This window comes from Chiloscyllium plagiosum, unplaced genomic scaffold (genome assembly GCF_037043375.1).
Source record: "Chiloscyllium plagiosum isolate Xiang-an unplaced genomic scaffold, Cpla_swu_hap1 HiC_scaffold_3, whole genome shotgun sequence".
NCBI lineage: Eukaryota > Metazoa > Chordata > Chondrichthyes > Orectolobiformes > Hemiscylliidae > Chiloscyllium > Chiloscyllium plagiosum.
Window position 1 is genome coordinate 63,635,470 of NW_028270141.1, and position 16,795 is coordinate 63,652,264.

The window sequence follows — 16,795 nt, forward strand, 5'->3', positions numbered from 1 at the left end:
TTTAAAGTACTCAAGTTATAGACATTTTCCAACATGAGTCTGTGTCTGCTAGGCTTCAGAACACAAGGCTGTGCTGACCTCTATCCAAGATTCACTCTACTCTCGCTCCAGGCTCCGGCCGTGACTCACTCTGCTCCCACTCCAGGCTCAGGCTGCAACTTACTCTGATTAGATTAGATTAGATTACTTACAGTGTGGAAACAGGCCCTTCGGCCCAACAAGTCCACACCGACCCGCCAAAGCGCAACCCACCCAGACCCATTCCCCTACATTTACCCCTTACCTAACACTACGGGCAATTTAGCATGGCCAATTCACCTGACCTGCACATTTTTTTTTGGACTGTGGGAGGAAACTGGAGCACCCGGAGGAAACCCACGCAGACACGGGAGAACGTGCAAACTCCACACAGTCAGTTGCCTCAGGCGGGAATTGAACCCAGGTCTCTGGCGCTGTGAGGCAGCAGTGCTAACCACTGTGCCACCGTGCCGCCCATAATTACCGCTCCGGGACTCGGCCTACAACTCGCTCTGCTCCCTGCTTTGGGACTCGGCCCTTGCTCGATCCGGCTCCGGCAACAACTCACTGTGCTCCCTGCTTCGGGATTTGGCGTGCAACTCACTCTACTCCCTGCTCCAGGACTCAGCACGTGCTCGATCTGCTCTCGCTCTGGGTCTTGGCCCGTGACTCACTCTGCTTAAGGCTGACCATAGTGACCAGGTGGTTTTGCATTATGAGGAGATAATGGATTTAACACAGTTGCAGAACATTTCAAATCAACATTTTAAGTTGCCTTACATCATAACTAAGTTCAGTGTAAGGTACAGTTGGTCATGTGACTTGGCTCAATCAATTGAGACTGAATATGCCAGTTTGGAATAGGCAGCTGCTGGGTAAGTACAGCATTGGATAATCGCAGCCTGAGGCACGCACAAAAAATACGAACCAAAGAAATTAAAAAGAAATGTGCCATCTCATCAACAGTCATCATGCAGAGCTATCTATTCCTTTGAGGAAGTAAATCAGCCATGATTGGAATAATTTTACAACTTGGTCTTTCCAGCTGGGATCCTCATCAGCACTTATCAGAAATTTCAATGCATATTGTGTTAATAATCAGGATATTGTGTGCACTGCAGCCCTCAAGCCAGATTTTAAATAAATTAAACCTGCAGTTCTAGCTTCTATTTTTTAGATATTATACAAGCATGTGAACCAACATTGTGAGATTCAGATGGATTTGTTGTTTCTATAGCAACAAGTCATTTTTAAGTTTTTAGTTCTGATTCAACTGTGAAATAGTACGCATATTAGCAAGCAACCAATGATAGCCCAGAAATCCTCAATCCCTTGGACCTCACAAATCTTGCTACATATTCACTATAGAATTCTGAATAGCATTGTTGTGTAGTAAACCCCATGTTGAATGTTTTCTTTCTGCTTTTCCATTGAGTAATGCTGCATTCTGGAAAAACATATGTGCAAAATTTGTCCTTTAAAAACTGCTCCTGAAGAATATTATCCAGCATCACCCAACAGTCAAAATATAGAGGCCACTAAAATGTACATATACATTTGTATGGTGGCTTTAATGATTGGAATTAAATATCCCAAGCTGCTTCACAAAGGAAAGATAGTATACAAATAGATAATTGAGGAAAATTAACCAAGCTTGCCAATGTAAGTACAGGCTTTGAATTGTTTTTAAAAAAAGAGAAGGAAGCAGCAAGATAAAGTTTCTAAAGCAGTATTCTAGGAAATGGGGCAAAGACAACTGGGTGCATTGGCAAGTAGCAATTATTCTTAAGTAAGTAAGCATCACAACCGTTTACATGTGGCAAAATGTCATAATGATTGATAATTTGGTCATGATGGTATGGCCATGATTGTGTAGGGCGGCCATGATGGGTCAGCTAATAGTGGTTACCCCACCTAGTTTATATGGAGTCATACAGATTGGAAACAAATTCTTTAGTCCAACCAATCCATATCAACTATGTTCCAAACTAAAGTAATTCCACCTGCTTGTTCTTGGCCTATACATTTCTGAACTTTTCATATTCATGAACTTATCCAAATGTCTTTTAAATGTTCTAACTGTACCTGCATACCACACTTTCTCTGGCAGTTCATTCCACACACCGACCACTCTCTCTGCATAAAAAAAATCGCCCTTCATATCGTTTTTTAAATCTTTCTCCTCTCACCTTAAAAAGATGAATTCCAGTTTTGAACTCCCCCACCCTCTGGAAACGACCCTTGACATTCACCTGATGTATGCCCCTCATGATTTTATAAAACTCAATAAGGTCACCCCTCAACCTCCTACGCTCTAATCAATTATGATCTTCAGCTGGATGATCGTTATCAGAAGGTTGAACACTCAGTGATTAACTTGTTGAATTTTTAGTCAATTAATGTTGTTGTTAAATCTTTATTTTTGTAATGATGGTTATGTTTTTGGACAAGTTCTTCTCTTTTATTACATTCATGATAAATTTTTACTCTTCTTCAAAAGGTAACACGGAAACATTAATATTCCTTCTAAACCACCTGACTTGGCGAACAAGACCTAAGTATTCCCTCAGTAAAACATTAGATTACTATCCTTAGTTATGAGGTCAGTTTGATAAAGCAGTACTCTCAACTCTGAATTTGAGACAGAAATATCACATATCCAGAACATAGGCATTTACAATAACGTGGATGAATTAACTGCACAGAGAGTTATTAATGGATATAATGTAATTGGGATCACAGAGAACTGACTCCAGGGTGACCAAATCCAGGGAACTCAACATCCAGAGTTATTCAATTTTCAGGAAAGATAGACAGAAAGCAATGGGAGGTGGAAACTGTTGCTGATTAAGGAGGAGATCGATAGTAAGGGAGAACATTTAGCCTGGACGATGTGGAATCTGTGTGGGTGGAGCTGAGGAACACTAAAGGGAAAAAGACATTAATGGTAGTTATGTACAGACTATGAAACAGTAGTTGAGAGTCTGGGGATTGTAGAAAATTGGAGATGCATGCAATAAGTATGCAGCAGTTATTGGGGATGACTTCAATGTACATATTGATTGGACTAACCAAACTGGTAACTATATGATGGAGAAGGATTTCCTGGAATGTATGAGGGATGGTTTCCTCAACTAGTATTTTGAGGAACTAACTAGAGAGCAAGCCATCCCAGACTGGGTATAGTGTGATGAGAGAGGATTAATTAGCAACCTTGCAGAGTGAGATCCTTTGGGGAAGAGTGACCATGATATGGTAGAATTCTTCATTAAGCTAGAGGGTGACACAATTCAATCTGAAACTAGGATCCTGAACTTAAAGAAAGCTAATTTTGATGATATGAGGCATGCATTGGCTCAGATAAGCTGCCCAAGGACTTTAAGGGGTTGACAGTGGATAGGCAATGGCAGATATTTAAGAACATAGAACATAAAACAGGACAGCACAGTACAAGCCCCTTGGCCCTCAATGTTGGGCCGACCTTTTATCCTACTCTAAGATCAAACGAACTTACATATTCTTCATTTTACTATCATCCATATGCCTAACCAAGAGTCGCTTAAATGTCCCTAATGTATCTGACTTTACTACCACACTGGCAGTGCATTCCATGCACCCACCACTCTCTGTGTAAAAAAACTGACCTCTTACATATTCCCTAAACCTTCCTCCAATCACCTTAAAATTATGCCTACTTGTGATAGCCATTTCTGCCTTGGGAAAAAGTCTTTGACTATCTGCTCTATCTATGCCTTTCATCATCTTGTACAACTCTATCAAGTCACTTCTCATCCTTCTTCACTCCAATGAGAGATGCTCTAGCTTTCTTAACCTTTCTTCATTAGACATGTCCTCCAGTCCAGGCAGCATCTTGGTAAATTTCCTCTGCACCCTCTCCAAAGCTTCCACATCTTTCCTATAATAAGGCAACCAACTGAACACAATATTCAAAGTATTATCTAACCAGGACTTTATAGACCTGCAGCATAACCTCACGGCTCTTAAACTCAATCCCCCGCTAATGAAAGCCAACACACCATTTGCCTTCTCAACAACCCAATCAACTTGGGTGGGAACTTTGAGGGATGTATGGACCTGGATCACAAGATCCTTCTGTTCCTCCACACTGCCAAGAATCCTGGCTTTAACCCAGTATTCTATATTCAAATTTGATCTTCCAAAATGAATCACTTCACACTTTTCCAGGTTGAACTCCATCTGCTACTTCTCAGCCCAGCTCTGCATCCTGTCAATGTCCCGTTGCAACCTACAACAGCCCTTCACACTATCCACCACTCCACCACCCTTCATGTCATTGATAAACTTACTAACCTACCCTTCCACTTCCTCATCCAAGTCATTAATAAAAATCACAAAGAGCAGAGGTCCCAGAACAGATCTCTGCAGAACACCACTGGTCACCACGTTCCAGGCTGAATACTTTCCATCTACTACCACCTTCTGTCTTCTATGGGCCAGCCAATTCTGGATCCAACAGCCAGATTTCCTTGTATCCCATGCCGCCTTACTTTATGAATGAGTTTACCATGGGGAACCTTAACAAACGCCTTGCTAAAACCCATGTACACCACATCCACTGCTCTACCTTCATCAATGTGTTTTGTCACATCCTCAAAGAATTCAATAAGGCTTGTGAGGAAGGACCTGACCCTCACAAAACCAAACTGACTATGGTTTTCCAAGTAATCACAAATCTTGTCTCTTAGAATCCTCTCCAATAACTTACCCATCACAGACATAAAACTGATTGATCTGTAATTCCCAGGATTATCCCTATTCCCTTTCTTGAACAATGGAATAACATTTGCCACCCTCCAATAATCTGGCACTACTCCAGTGGACAGTGAGGATGTAAAGATCATTGCCAAAGGTGCAGCAATCTCTTCCTTTACTTCCTGTAGTACCCTAGGATGTAACCCGTCTGACCCGGGTCTTTATCTATCCTTATGTTTTTCAATCTTTTCAACACATCCTCCGTCTTAATATCAACCTGTTCGAGCACGTCAGCCTGTTTCGTGTTGTCCTGACAAACAACAAGGTCCCTCTCAGTAGTGAATACTGAAGCAAAGTATTCATTAAGGACCTCCCATACCTCCTTCTGGGCACAAATTCCCTCCACTATCCCTGATAAGCCCTACCCTCACTTTGACCATCCTCTTGTTCCTCACATAAGTGTAGAATGCCTTAAGGTTTTCCTTAATCCTACCAGCTAAAGCTTTCTCATGTCCCCTTCTCGCTCTCCTAAGTCCATTCTTCACTTCCTTCCTGGCTACCTTTTAGCCATCTAGAGCCCTGTTAAATCCTTGCCTCTTCAACCTTACGTTAGCTTCCTTCTTCGTCTTGACAAGATGATCCACATCCCTTGTCATCCAAGATTGCTTTATCCTCCCATCTCTTCTTTGGTCCAGTCAGACAAACCTATCTAGCACTATCAGCAAATTCTCCCTAAACAACCTCCACATTTCTGTCGTGCATTTCCCTGAGAACATCTGTTTCCAATTTAGGCACTCCAGTTCCTGCCTAATTGCATTGTAATTCCCCCTCCCCCAATTAAGTACTTTCCCATACTGTCTGCTCCTATACCTCTCCATGGCTATAGTAAAGATCAGGGAATTGTGATCACTATCACCAAAATGCTCTCCCACCAAGAGATCTCGTTGCCAAGCATCAAATCCAATACGGCCTCCTCTTTAGTCAGCCTATCTACATATTGAGTCAGGAATCCTTCGTGGACATTCCTGACAAAAACTGCTCCATCCAAACCATTTGAACTCAGGAAGTTCCAACCAATATTAGGGAAGTTAAATTCACCCATGACAACAACCCTGTTACTTCTGCTCCTTTCCAAAATCTGCCTCCCAATGAGTTTCTCTATGTCCCTGTTTCGCTATTGGTGGGTGGGTGGGTGGGAGGAGAGGTGGGGGTCTGTAGAAAACTCCCACTAAAGTGACTGCTGCTTTCCTGTTTCTGACTTCCACACATACTGACTTTGTGGACAAACCTTCCTCGACAATCTCCCTTTCTGCAGCTGTGATACTATCCCTGATTAGCAATGCCACTCCCCCACTTCTTTTACCTCCCCCTCTATTCTTTTTTAAATATCTAAACCATGGAATATCCAACAACCATTTGTACCCCTGTGATATCCAAATCTCCGTTATGGCCACAATATCAAAGTTCCAAGTACTAATCCATGCTCTTATGTTCATCACCCTTATTCCCGATACTTGCATTAAAATAGATACACTTCTGCCCACCATACTGACTGCAACTTTGCCCTATCAACTGTCTATCCTTCCTCATAGATTCGCTGCATACTGTGTTTGCCTGTTCATCAGCTTCTCTATCTCCAAATCCATAGCTCCAGTTCCCACCCCCACCAAACTAGTTTAAACCCTTCTGAGGAGCTCTAGCAAACCTCCCGCCCAGAATATTGGTATCCCTCCAGTTCAGATGCAACCCATCCTTCTTGTACAGGTCTCACCTTCTCCAGAAGGTATCCCAATGAAGCCCTCCGTCATACACCAATCCTGCAGCCACATGTTCATCTGTACTTGCTCTCTGTTCCTAGCCCCACTAGCCCGTGGGACCGGTAGTAATCCTGGTATTGCTACTCTGTTTGTCCTGCCTTGTAGCTTCCAACCTAACTCCCTATATTCTCTTTTCAGGTCCTAATTCATTGTCCTAGCTATATCATCAATACTGCAACTTCTGGCCGCTTTCCCTCCCCATTAAGAGTCCTGTAGGCCTGACCCTGGCATCGATGGTCACAACAATTGTACATCTCTGTCAGGTGTAAGAGTAAAACAGGCAAAGTGGATCAACCATGGTGAACAAGAGAAATCAGGGATAATGTTAAAGCCAAAGAGGAGGCATATAAATTGACCAGAAAAAAACAGTAAAACTGAGGATTGGGAGAAAAGGTTTAATTCAGAATGGGAAAATAGAATCTGAAAGTAAGGTTGCAGAAAACATAAAAAAATAACGAACTGCAAAAGCTTCTATAGGTATGTGAAGAGAAAAAGACTGGTGAAGACAAATGTAGGTCCCTTGCAATTAGAACCAGGTGAATCCATGATAGGCAACAAAGAGATGGCAGACCAGTTGAATATATAGTTTGGATCTGTCTTCACTAAGGAGAACACAAATATGACTCTATGATTTTAAATACTAGGGAACAGTGAGTCAAGCTTGAAGGAGGAACTGAAGGAAATTCTTTTAAGTCAGGAATTGGTGTTGGTGAAGTTGATGGCATTAAAATCCGATACGTCCCCAGGGCTGATGCTCTGTATCCCAAAGTACTTAAGGGAATTGACCCTAGAAATAGTGGATGCATTGATGACCATTTTCCAGCATTATGTAGACTCTGGAAGGGTTCCAATGGACTGGAAGGTAGCTAATGGAACTTCTCTCTTTAAAGATAGATGGTAGCCATGATGTGGAGGTGGACTGTGTTGGACTGGGGTGGACAAAGTCAGAAGTCATATTTCACCAGATTATAGTCCATAAGGTTTATTTGAAATCACAAGCTTTTGGAGTGCTGCTCCTTCACCTGCATGATTTCTGAATTTAAAAAAGGAAGCAGAGAGAAAATGGGGAAAATTGGAGTTGTAGTGGACAGTGAAGAGGGTGACCTCAGATTACAACAGGATCTTGACCAGATGGGCCAATGGGCAGAGAAGTGGCAGATGGAGTTTAATTCAGATAAATGTGAGGTGCTGCATTTTGGGAAAGCAAATCTTAGCAGGACTTATACACTTAATGGTAAGGTCCTAGGGAGTGTTGCTGAACACAGAGACCTTGGAGTGCAGGTTCATAGTTCCTTGAAAGTGGAGTCACAGGTAGATAGGATAGTGAAGAAGGCATTTGGTATGCTTTCCTTTATTGGTCAGAGTATTGAGTACAGGAGTTGGGAGGTCATGTTGTGGCTGTACAGGGTATTGATTAGGCCACTGTTGAAATATTGCATGCAATCTGGTCTCCTTCATATCGGAAAGATGTTGTGAAACTTGAAAGGGTTCAGAAAAGATTTACAAGGATGTTGCCAGGGTTGGAGGATTTGAGCTATAGGGAGAGGCTGAACAGGCTGGGGCTGTTTTTCCTGGAGCATCGGAGGATGAGGGGTGACCTTATAGAGATTTACAAAATTATGAGGGGCATGGATAGGGTAAATAGGCAAAGTCTTTTCCCTGGAGTTGGGGAGTCCAGAACTAGAGGGCATAGGTTTAGGGTGAGAGGGGAAAGATATAAAAGAGACCTAAGGGGCAACTTTTTCACAGAGGGTGGTATGTGTATGGAATGATCTGCCAGAGGAAGTGGTGGAGACTGGTACAATTCCAACATTTAAGAGGCATTTGGATGTGTATATGAATAGGAAGGGTTTGGAGGGATATGGGCTGGGTGCTGGCAGGTGGAACTAGATTGGGTTGGGATATCTGGTCGGTATAGATGGATTGGACTGAAGGGTCTGTTTCCATGCTGTACATCTCTATGACTCTATGGCATTAGTCTGACATCAGTGGTGGGGAAAATGCTGGAGTCAATTATTAAGAATGTAATAATATAAACAGTGACAGAATTGGTCCTAGCCAGCATGGATTCACAGAAGGGAAATCATGCTTGACAAATCTTCTCGAATTTTTTGAGGGTGTGACCAATGGAGTAGATAAGGGTGAATCAATAGATGTTGTGTATCTGGATTTTCAAAAGGCTTTTGACAAGGTTTCACACAAGAGATCAATAAGGAAAATTAAAGTTCATGGTATCGGAGGTATTGTATTGATATAGATAGAGAACTGGTTGGCAGGCTAGATGCAGAGAGTTGAAATAAACTGGTCCTTTTTAGAGTGGCAGGCAATGAAAGGTGGGGTATCAGAGGGTTCAGTGCTGGGAATCCAGCTGTTCACAATATACATTAACGGTTTGGGTGAAGGAATTGAATGCAATATCTCCAAGTTTGCAGGTGACACTAAGCTGGGTGTACAAGATGATTAGGGGTTTAGATAGGGTTGACAGTGAGAACCTTTTGCCACGTATGGAGTCAGCTATTACAAGGGGGCATAGCTTTAAATTAAGGGGGGGGTAGGTATGGGACAGATGTTAGGGGTAGGTTCTTTACTCAGCGAGTCGTGAGTTCGTGGAATGCCCTGCCAGTAGCAGTGGTGGACTCTCCCTCATTATGGGCATTTAAGCGGGCATTGGATAGGCATATGGAGGATAGTGGGCTAGTATAGGTTAGGTGGGCTTGGATCGGCGCAACATCGAGGGCTGAAGGGCCTGTACTGCGCTGTATTCTTCTATGTTCTATGTTCTATGTACTGTGTGCTGTGAGGAGATTGCTAAGAGGCTGCAGGGTGACGTGGACAGACTGGCTGAGTAGGCAATATAATATAGATAAATATATGGTTATTTTGGTCACAAAAAGAGGAAAGCAGATTATTCTCTGAATGGTGGCACTTTAGGAAAAGGTGAGGTGCAACGAGACCTGGGTGTCATGGTGGAATGCTCGCTGAAGGTTGGCATGCAGGTGCAGCAGGCTTGGCATTGCTGGCCATCATAGTGAGAGGATCTGAGTATCAGAGTCAGGATGTCTTGCTGCAGTTATACAGGGCTGAAAAATGTGTTGCTGGAAAAGCGCAGCAGGTCAGGCAGCATCAAAGAAGCAGGAGAATCGACATTTCAGGCATAAGCCCTTCTTCAGGAATGTCCCGAAACGTCAATTCTCCTGCTCCTTTGATGCTGCCTGACCTGCTGCGCTTTTCCAGCAACATATTTTTCAGCTCTGATCTTCAGCATCTGCAGTCCTCACTTTCTCCTTGCAGTTATACAGGGCCTTAATGAGGCCACACCTTGAATATTGTGTTCTGTTTTGGTCTCCTGGTCTGAGGAAGGACATTGTTGTTATTGAGGGAGTCGAGAATGTGGTGCTGGAAAAGCAGGTCAGGCAGCATCTGAGGAGCAGGAGAATTGGCGTTTCAAACAAAAGCCCTTCAATAGGAATGAGGCTTGTGACCCAAGGGGGTGGAGAGATAAATGGGAGGGGGTTGGGTCTGGAAGGAAGGTAGCTTAGAATGCGATAGGTGGATGGAGATGGGGGTAATGGTGATAGGTCAGAGGGGAGAGTGGAACAGGTAGGTGGGAAGGAAGATGGACAGTTAGGACAGGTCATGAGGGTGGTGCCAAGTTGGAAGGTTGGATCTGGGATAAGGTATGGGGAAGGGAAATGAGGAAACTGGTGAAATCCACATTGATGCCGTGCGGTTGGAGGGTCACGAGGCAGAAGATGAAGCATTCTTCCTCCAGGCATCAGTGGTTAGGATGTGGTGATGGAGGAGGCCCAGGACTTGTATGTCCTTGGCGGAGTGGAGGGAGAGTTGAAGTGTTCCGCCATGGGGCAGTGGGGTTGGTTGGTGCGGGTTTCCCGGACATGTTCTCTGCAGTGTCCTGCAAGTAGGCATCCTGCCTCCTCAATGTAGAGGAGACCCCATTGGGAGCAACTGATACAGTAAATGACAAGCGTGGAAGTGCAGGTAAAGCTCTGATGGATGTGGAAGGTTCCTAGCTGCTATTGAGGGAGTCCAGCAAAAGTTCACCAGACTCGCTCCCAGGATGGCAGGACTGACATATGAGGAAAGATTGGATCGGCCTTGTACTCACTGGAATTTAGAAGAATGGGGTGGAATCTCACAGAAACATACAAATCCTGATGGGACTGGACAGTCTAGATGCAGTAAGAATATTCCCAACGTTGAGCAAGTCCAGAACTAGGGGTCACAGTCTAAGAATAAGGAGTTACCATTCAGGATTGAGATGAAGAAGAATTTCTTTCCCGAGAATTATGAACCTTCTCTCCCACAGGAAGTCATTGGGGCCAGTTCATTAGATATATTCAAAAAGGCAGCTGGACCTGGCCCTTGCAGCTCAAGGAATCAAGGGATATGGAGAGAAAGCAGGAATGGGATACTGAAATTGCATTATCAGCCATTATCATATTGAATAAAGGGCTGAATGGCCTACTCCTGCACTTATTTTCTATATTTCTGTGTTTCTAAAATGTACACGGCATCAGTGGATGAACATTCCATAAGTTGCACCAATCTATGGTATTTAGGCTCAGAACATGGACTCTTGTCATGACAGAATTACTAATTCTTAAAATCATCTCTTATATTCTCAAGCAGCTCATGAACAAAAAACTTTCTAAGCAGATGAATAAGCACTATGAACTTAAACAAGCTGGAATTGAATCTAAATTATGTTCTTTAATAATGAATGAAAACCAGAATTTTCTATCTTTGCCACAGCATTATATCAATGGAACTGGCACAGGGAGGATAGAAAATCTCTTGTGGACACACTCAGCTATTTATTAAGTGCGTTTTAATCCTTCTGAGTTTGTCCATGGAGAGACCCTCAATATACAGAACGCCCGTCTCCAGTGCTGCAGGCAAACTCCACCTCACTATTGGTAGAGCACCTGGCAGAGACCAGGCTGGTAATAGACTCATGCTACTGGGACAAAGTGATTGTCTAACCACGGAGGTGCATCTTTGTCGTAGTGGGACATATGTATGGAGTATGAAAAGGAATGCAAAAGCAGTGATTGGCAGCAGACTATAGCTGTGATGGAGAAGGCAATCACTGAAACCCATAGTTTTCCAGAGGATACTTTGGAAAATACACCCTGTGATTGTTGGTTGGTCCTCTCATGAGCAGTCCACTCTGTCATTCATCATCTCACACTAAAAAGAGAGGAGAAAGTGAGAGAGAGAAGCAGCAATTAGACAGAAAAGAAAGAAGGAAATATAATGGGAGAGATGTTGGCCATCATGAATTGTGATATAGAAAAGTAGAAGGAGAGATGTGGAGAGCAGCACCATTTGAGCCATTTAAACATTTTTTGCTGTTAAGTAGGAAAGTAAGAATGGGTTTTATATTAAATAGAGGGGGCTAGGGATCACATTTGGTAAAACACAGTAAATCACAACCTAGAGATCAGGCAAGGGAGAATTATATCAATATAGAAAATTATAAATACTCCATGATAGAAAGAGATACAGCATATAAATCTAAAAGCAAATGAACAGGTAAAACTAGAGTTACAAAAATAATAAAAAGGACAAAGCTAAAGGCTTTGAATGCACATAACACCCAAAACAAAACATATGAATTGATAGCAGGATCAGAAACAAATAAATGCGATCCTGCTAGCCATTATAGAAACATTGCTGCAGGATCGCATACAGAACCTGAATATTGAAGAGTACATGTCATTTAGAAAAGACAGGAAGCTTGGAAAAAGGTGGAGGGGTTGTTCTCTTAGTTAGTTATGGTAATAGCACAAAATAGAGGTATGACTGAAGTTCAGGAAACCAGGATGTAGAAGTTGTTTGTATCAAGATGAGAAATGATAAACATTAATACTCACTTGTGGGAGTGCAACCATACAGTAGGGCAGAGCATAACAATAGAGATAATGGGAGCTTGTCAGAAGGTACAAAGATATTTGTAGGGAATTTTAATCTACATCTAATTTGCAAAAAACAGATAGGCAGAGATGGTCTAGATATAGATCTTATGGAACGTTTTGAGAGTAATTTCTTAAAACAGCACATTCTGAACCCAAGAAAACATTTCCCCACCACTTGCCACAGACACGGTCTAACAGCTAAGTCTTTTAAGGTCCAAATAGCTGATAGTAATTGTGCTGCTGAGCCACTCTTGATGAAACACATTGAAGTACTCACCAAGAATATATTTCGCAGCCTTGACACCCTCAAGTGCTTCCTCTAAGTCATGTTCAACATGGAAGAGTGATGATTCATCAGCTGGGGTTGGTGAGGTACATGGTAATCAGCAAGGGGTTTCTTTGCTCTCCACTGCCTGACATTAAATTACTGGTTTTCCTGAACCAAAATGATTAAGACATCTGCATCTGATTGTCCTTTTGGCAGAAACAGAACACAACACATACAACTGGAGCTAAGACCATTCAGACTGGTATTACCTCCTGTGGCATTTCTGGAAAGTAAAATACCAATCTCATCACTTCTAGATTATTCCTTTTACAGTTTGTTGGTGTAGGATATACCTGCTCCAATTCTCCAAGTTGACACTCAGGGCTCTTACTTCTATATTCAGTCAATGTTTCCCACCAAGTGTTAAGAACCCATAAAGGCACATCCTCTTCATAAGAACATTTTACATTATTATCCCTGCAATTTGGAGTGTGGACTTCTTAGGTGGATGACACCTGAACTGCTAAATTCCTGATCTCTGTACTCACACACGTCAATGATTACCTTTTGATTTGGTCATATAGGCAGCAACATGTTCTGTTGTATCATTCTAGTGGCTTCTTTTACTTCTCAATTTTCCAATCATCTTACTTATACATGCTACCCATTTACTTCTTGAGTCATAGAGATGTACAGCACAGAACCAGATCCTTCCGTCCAACATGTCCATGCCAACCAGATATCCTAAATTCATCTGGTCCCATTTGCCAGCATTTGGGCCATATCCCTCTAAACAGTTCCTATTCGTATACCCATCCAGATACCTCCTAAATGTTGTAATTGTACAAGCCTCTATCACTTCCTCTGGCAGTATATTCCATACACATACCACCCTTTGCTTGAAAAGGTTACCCCTCCAGTCCCTTTTATATCTTTCCCCTCTCACCTTAAACCTATGCCCACAACGTTTGAAATCACCTACCCTGGCAAAAAGATTTTGGTTAGTCACCTTATACATGCCCCTCATGATTTTATAAATTTATATATTTACAGATTTCACTCACAAGCCCTAGAGAAGCATTGCAGTCAAATAGATATTAATACTGCAATAAAAATGAAAGCCAGATGTTGATTAGATTACCTATAGCATGGAAACAAGCCCTTCAGCCCAACAAGTCCACATCAATCCTCCAAACAGTAACGCACCCAGACTCATTTCCCCACATTTACCCCTGACTAATGCACCTAACACTATAGGCAAATTAGCTTGGCCAATTCACCTAACCTACACATCTTTGGATTGTGGGAGGAAACCAAAGCACCTGGAGGGGACCCACGCAGACACAGGGAGAATGTGCAAACTCCAGAAAGACAGTTGCCCGAGGCAGGAATCAAACCTGGCGCTGTGAAGAAGCAGTGCTAACCACAAAGCCACCATGCTTTTGTGCTCTTTAGATGATGGTTTTTCCTCAACAATAACTTTTTAGATTATGCTACACCATTTAGTTCTCAAAATCATTGCAAATGTAAATGGTGGACTTATGGGGGCTGACAGGTTCTCTCCAAAACTTTCATTTATTTCTCTCCAAAATGAACATTTTCTCATTTACACTGAAGCCATCAAAACTGTGTCTAGATTGTTTTTGTTTTCAGAAAGTCTCATTCAACCCAAATGAATCTAATTTAGTTCATTGATTCAAATTCTTTATAAATGTCTTCTCAAATTCTTGAAGTTATCAAAGTTATCAAAAGGTTTGTAACAAGGTGTGAAGACTCCATTCCAGTTGAAACAGAATGTGCTAGTCATCATCACTATCAACCATTACAAAAAAAATTTCCTAAACATGGAAACTTTTGTATCTGGATTAAAAATCCCCTCATTTTTCAGAGTATCCCAGAATCATATTTCTGGCAAGTAACCATGATACCTTCACTCATTCCTTAATTGTTTATATTATTTAGAACCATTCACATAAATCTCATTGCTTCCTTGTCTTCAATGTTCTGAAATTCAATAAGGTTAATCCAATTAGCCCAAACAAAAGGAACCTGTAAACTTCCACACAGTGCAATAAATCTACAACTAGCCATGGCATTAAAATGACACAGACAAACTCAGTCACAAGCATATGTCAATAATGGAAGCTTCCTCACAGTTACACCTGATTTCCAGATCTATAATTCAATTTAAAAACATTAATGGTTCAAAGAAAAGTTTTTCCAACTACTAACACTATATCCACAATGGGGAACAAGACCAGGTCTTCAAATTTTCATTGTCAGATCTCATATTTTCTCTAATTGGTGTGTTTGAGATGTTATCACATCCCCATCTCAGAAAGATCCTCTTAAAAATCTCAATCATGTCAGATAAGACAATTGCTTTGAACATACATAATATAATAAGTTATTCTTAGAACAATTTTACTACAATATTGTTTCGAGGTGTTTCACACATATTAAACACCATCAGCTTTAAAACATATAGGACCAGATCAGAGAGGGTTAATGAATATTGACTGGTGAACGAACAGGCAGACACACAGAACCAGGACTGGGGCCTCAGCTTTTAACATTTATACGTGACAATGCTGCCCTTTTAACAGGGTTATTCTGTCTTTGTTTACTTTCAGAGGGGTTGTAAAGGCAAAGGTTCCAATAAATCTGGAAAATCTGCTTAAAAAGCCTTTAAGTGTTCTTTTAAAATACTTGTACAATGAAAGGGGAGTGGCCAGTTCTCCCAGTTCAGGGTTTGGTTTGATTTAGTTTTAGTAAGCTGTTATGTTTGCAGCTGCTGGTCAAGTTTTAGCTGGGAACCCAGAGCAGCTGCTGGACCCAAAAAAGAACTTGTGTTTCATTTTACCTTTTTTGACAAGGGGGTGTTTATGGGATGTTGCAAGTATTTAGAACGGTATCATTAAGTTGCAATAGAGATGATGGGGTTTTCAGATAGATTAAGTTATTCTAAATTCTGTTCTCTTCTGTTCATGTTTCATTCAGTAGTCTGTAAATAAATCTTCTTTTGCTTAAAACTGAGTGATTGGGCCAGCTGCATCACTTCGAGAATTTATACCTGCTTAAAACAACTAGAAAAGTTAGGGTCTGGGCTACCTTCTTGAAATGTTTTGACGGGGTCTGGCCTGGTCCATAATATGTATTAATGACTTTGATGAAACAACTAAAGGTATGAATTGCTAATGGTGCTATGACACAAAATAATGAAGAGGTGCTAAGGAATATAAGTAGGTCAAGTGAGAGGGCAAGTATCTGATAAATGGAATATAACATTGGAAAATGTAAAAATGTCTATTTTGACAAGAATTATAAAGCACATTATCTAATTGGTAAAAGATTGCAGGGCTCTGAGATGCAGATGGATATGGGTGACACTAAATTGGTGTATAGCTGCAGCTGGTGTTTGTAAAGCAAATAGAATGTTAACACTTATGAAGAAGATTGAATAGTAAAGTAGAGAGGTTATGCTTCAGTATGAATGAGTACGTTATCTTTTGAGGAAAGGTTGGGCTGGCTAGGCTTGTATCCCCTGGAGTTCAGAAGAATAAGAGACAACTTGATTGAAACATGTAACATTTTGAAGGGTTATTGACGGGGTGCATATAAAGATGATGTCTCCTCTTGTGGAAGAATCTAGAACTAGGGGTTACTGTTTAAAAATAAAATGTCACTCATTTGAGATAGAGCTTAAGAAAATTATTTTCTCACAGAGGGTGGACTGCTATGTTCCCTCTACATACGTTTTTCTGTTGCTTAGACCTCTGAGTTCCATGCCATCAGCAACTTCCGAAACAGCATCTGGCTCAGCATGTACAAAAGCTCACAGCAGCCACATTGCTGTGCAGCTTAGAGGGAACATTGGTCAAATGTTTTCGGAACTCTATTCCTCAAAAGGTGCTGTAAGCAGGGTTTATCAGTATTTTTGAAAAGCAGAGACTGATAGATCCTTGATAATCAAGGGGTGAAAGGTTATTGGGGAAATTCTGGAATGTGAAGTAATTAGA

General features: G+C 41.6%; 1 protein-coding gene across 2 annotated transcripts in view; it reads left to right on the forward strand.

Annotated features, from left to right (window-relative positions):
- The window catches only part of LOC122543748 (fibronectin type III domain-containing protein 4), a 210,159-nt gene that overhangs the window by 177,405 nt on the left and 15,959 nt on the right, over positions 1 to 16,795 (forward strand). The gene's annotated exons all lie outside the window — the stretch shown is intronic.